This window comes from Ceratosolen solmsi, unplaced genomic scaffold, assembly GCF_000503995.2.
Source record: "Ceratosolen solmsi marchali unplaced genomic scaffold, CerSol_1.0 scaffold23, whole genome shotgun sequence".
Lineage (NCBI taxonomy): Eukaryota > Metazoa > Arthropoda > Insecta > Hymenoptera > Agaonidae > Ceratosolen > Ceratosolen solmsi.
In genome coordinates, this window is record NW_011948430.1 from 5,527,382 (window position 1) to 5,532,371 (window position 4,990).

General features: G+C 29.7%; 1 protein-coding gene across 1 annotated transcript in view; it reads left to right on the plus strand.

Moving 5' to 3' along the window:
* LOC105364137 (rap guanine nucleotide exchange factor 6-like) overlaps positions 1 to 4,990 on the plus strand; it is a 45,429-nt gene that overhangs the window by 31,681 nt on the left and 8,758 nt on the right. The gene's annotated exons all lie outside the window — the stretch shown is intronic.

Consider the following 4,990-nt stretch of genomic DNA (forward strand, 5'->3'; position numbering starts at 1 on the left):
AATAATAATAATAATAATAATAATAATAATAATAATAATAATTAATGATGCTACATTCCTTTCAAGGTTCCTTACTGAATTTGAAAGAACAGTTTGTAAAGAACAGTTTTGTATCCACAGTAACTTGACATACGTGAAATTTTCGTAATTTCGAAATATAACTTGGGTAATGTTTATTGTTTATCAATTGTTAAATCTAATTGTTCTCAATGATAATTAAATATTAAAAATTTTTAAATAAATCGTATTTTTTAAACATCAGTTACTTTAATTCTATAGGTAAACCACATGTGCTTTGCGTTTGTATAAAAGAAGCTTTCATTGATCGTGGGAGGGTTCCTTTTTCAGGACTCTCATATTACTTTTGATCGTCAGGAAAAAGAAGTTTTATCTTGTATGTAGAGGCTCGATTATGTAAACTGCAGTTCTTTGCAACTGAGAAGATGAAGTTGAAAATCGTGCGCGTAGTCAAAATGTTTGATTATCCTTCACGCAAAGCGGATACTTTTAGACGAGATGAATTAAAAAGAGATTTTATGAATTCTAAATTCTTGTATATTTCCATTTTTAAACTCAACTCAGCAGTTCCCGATCTTTGAATTACTAGCATATTTGTAGATTTTTTTTTAAATTTTATTTTAAAAAATAATTTGCCTTTAATAATGCAAATATATTTATGCACTAAATACATTCAGCAATAAATTAAATAACGACATTTATATTTATATGTACGTTGAATTTAAAACTGAAAATACATTGATTACTTAATTTGCTTTTTAATTCTTTTAATTCAAGCGAATGAACAGTTAAAATGGATGTATTATAATCTAGCATTACCTACTTATATAGAAAAAATTATGTGAGTTCAAAAATTTTTTTCCATTCAAAAATGACCATTTTATCACGTATAATATCGATTTATATGCTCATGTGTATAAAAAATAATGGTTAAATAATTTGATAGGATGGAATGTTAATAATTCTGGAGACAATATGAATTAAAATTAACGAAGAATATAGACGTGGATAAATATTATAAAGTGACGTAACCAGTAGAATGTAAATATAAACTATTTTCATTCATTGTATATCATATTAGCACATTAATTAATTAGAATTTCATAATGTACATATTTGAATAATAGTAAGCAAATGCATAAATGTATAAGTAATCTAAGCTATAAATGTTATATTACTAAGGATATGACAAAACTTCTTTGAAACTTATTACTGTATATTCCATTATTATATAGATAAATCCATATTATACGTAACATATCAATCACAAAAGTCTTTTTTATAAAGTTATATCGATCCAGCGATTTTCATGATTTTGCTATTTTACTGTTAGCCCGGTAGCCAATGAGTTTGTCCTTCGGGATTATCTGCAACAGCTTGAAAGCGCGTGAAGTGCCCAACTGATTCTCGTCAATGCTCCTCTTCTTCGTATATTTGTTGTGGCACTTTTTCTTCCTTTACTCGGATTTTTCAAACTCATAAATTGCGATAATAAAAAAGTATGGCATCGGAATAAAGTAGAAATTATAGTTTTAACTTTTATTCGAATAAATGTGAACACGCTTATTCAGTAATATTAATATTGATCTTGAAAAGAAATTAAAAAAGTTTTCACATGTTTAAAGTAATATAGGACGATATAGTAGAGGCATGGAATTACCATGACTTTAAGGGCTTAGACCATTAAAATAAATTTAATTTTGTGGATATTCGAGGGGAAAATAATAATAAGAAGTACAAGCCTATATATTGGCATTTATTAAATAAATTTTTTTTTTCTTTTTTTATAAATAACGTTGCGCGACATGTGAGCAATGATGACTACTTGTTTGATAGGAATTTGAATTTTAGGGATAGAAAATTTTTTATAAAAAATTTAGGTAAGCATTTCCAGATAAGCGTTGACAAACTGAAAAACATCTTTTATGTAATTCAAACTATACGTAGAATAAGTCCAATAAGTTGATTTTTTTAAAGACTATTTTCTAAAGAAATAATGTGATTGGTAAAAAAAACTTGAGAGATGATACTCAATAATAATAATAATAATAATATTAATAATAACAATAATGATTAAGATAAAAATATTCTACATGCATTCACAAATAATACAATTGGAATGTAAAATTTTTCCAATTATCGTTGAATATTGGCTGAGCCTAATATTTTTCAGTAATAGAAAAGAGCAGATTTAAGACGAAATCGCTTTTTAAGACTCAAAAAGTTCAAAAAACATTGAAATATAGAAAATTACGCTAAGTCAAATAAATTGTCTATTATCGCAATGAATATTGTATAGTATTTTAATGAGATCTTTTTGACATAGATATTTCGAAAGTTATATAACAGATATTGAAATTGTAAAACAGTTTTATCTATGAGATATTTACTGTCTAATTCGATATGGCTGATAGTTATTAAATTTATAATTATGATTTCAAAAATTATGATTCCATTAATTTGTTCAAGCTTTGCTTAAGCTTTCCTTCAAATTGTTTAAGCTATGAAAATCTATTAATATCGCAGAATATATACGTATAGAGCATAAACTATTGAATTCTATTATTCATGCAATAACTACTAATTTTTCAATTAAAGTTTAATCGTATAAGTGAACATATAAATGTTTTTTTAAATACTTGGTGTTACATTGCCATTAAGGTAACAATTTATAAATGTTACTTATTAACGTACGTCATTTAAAGTATCGAATGTATTCAATTGATATTAAATCAATATGATTAAATCAAAATTAAATAATATAAAAATCAATAATGATTATATATTTGTATATATATATATATATATATATATATATATATGTTATTTTTATAAATAAACCCAAAAGCATAGTGGAATTTATTGAAATATTCAGCATGTATTTACAATTTAATTACGTACATTGTTATCTACAAAATTTTGATTAATTAATTCAATGAGCAATACGGATACACGACGGATACAATAACATATTATATTTGTCAAAAAGTAATTGTGTAAAAGAAAAAAAATTCGGTTTAAAATATTTTGTTTAGAATAATTTTCAAAAGAATTTTTTCTAAAGCTAGTAAGATACCTTCTCAAACATAAAAAGTAATGGAATCGATTGACCTTATCAATATTTAAGAAATAAATTGAAATTACATGGATCTTAAGGGCAAATTAGCAAATTAAATTGGTATAATAAAATTTTCAGATAATCGAGTAATACGAATAACGAATTCTAAGAAAAGAACTAGGTAACAGGAATTTCTCTCCCTCAAGTGCCCTTCAAGTTTAACTAAATTATTCATGCGAAGTTCATTTTGATTTCACATTGACCCATATAAAAAATTCGAAAGTCCGTAAATTCAACGACGAATTGACTGCGACACCTCTCCTCCCCCCCCCCCCTTCTGTTCTTATTTACGCACCGCCTCATACACATAAAATGCACGTAAGTTCTCTACTCTTACGACTTTAACATTGAGTAGAACTCCCCCCCCCCCCCCCACCCGCCAAGCACCACCACCCGTACGTACACATATACGTATAAGGGTTATACGCTTCTATCAGCCGATAGCTCCTCCTACACCGTCTCTTACCATTTTTCATGTCAAACCGATGAAAAGACGTGGCTTCTGGTACAGCATCTTCATCTGAACGCCTCACAGGAAAAATATGATTTCTGGCTGTCGATGCGCGGCCTCCCTCGAATTCACGCTCGATTACCCCCCCCCCCCCCCCCCCCCCCCCATCAAGCCGGCCATTCTTCGCTGACTCCTAAAACCGTTAGAAATTTAGATAAATTCCCATGATCTCGCGAAATTACTTCGCGGTCGGATAAAAGGCCAAGTCGGAGTGTCCCCTTTTGTTACGTCATGTAGCGAGCCGCAGGTTGGTATTAGCTCGAGCCCGAGGGTCCATCGATCGTCTTGTGGGTGGTTGTAAGGCTAGTACGTGTACTACGTTAATGGACCTAATACTACTCCGTGTTTCGCTCTTATTTTTCTCCTTTTTACTTTGAATTTCTCTTTGTGCTTGAATTACGAAGTGACTGTAATTCGAACGGATGTTACTTTTGTAGTGGTCGCTTATTTGCTGGTGCCATCTTAATTCTTAGCATGTCCGTTGAAAAATCAAACTATACATCAAAATTTTAATATATCAAGTTTGTATTTCGAGTTGGTATATCCAACGTAACGTGAAATTTATACATAACTTTTTCTTTATTTTTTCGCACGACTATTTTAAATTCAAAGGATCTGCTGTCTCCTATATTCTCGGAAAGCAGAAAATTGCAGCGTCGAACTTATCGAAAATAATAAAAGCTACATTTTTATTTCTTTTAGATTTCTTGCTACTCGGTAATATTATTTTTCTGTCGACTTTTCGGAGTAGAGATAATAACGAGATAATACAATAGCATTTATCGACGTTCGTTGCTACATTTTATTCGCCACCTGTAATAAATTTACATTATACAATATAAAGTAGTTTCGTTTGTTTATTGTTTTTTGTTTTTTGTTTTTTGTTTTTAATTTTATTTTTGCTTTCATAAATTAGATGTACAAATCATTGTTGAATGCTATATGTCTAGGGATCTTTTGTTATTGTCGACGCGCGATTTATCCGTCGATATTACCGTATATTGTAACATTTGATGAAAAAAAAGGAATCATTCGGCTATCCAACTTTCCTAGTCGTTATATAAACTTCACGGAGAATTGGAACTTGGTTCGACAGTACAAAATACTTGATCGTCATTTTTTTCGTGTCCAATGAGCGAATAATGACATTTAATCTTTTAAGAGCTAAGTAAGGTAGTCAGACGTTTTCTCAATCTTGACGTTAATTAATTATGGACTATGTAGATCCTTGAATTTTTAGCTTCAAGCTCCAGCTTGACTCTCGCTTTGAAGTCAAGGGATCACCTTTTCGCATATTAGCACAAAGAGAGCGAGAGAGAGAGAGAGAGAGAGAGAGAGAGAGA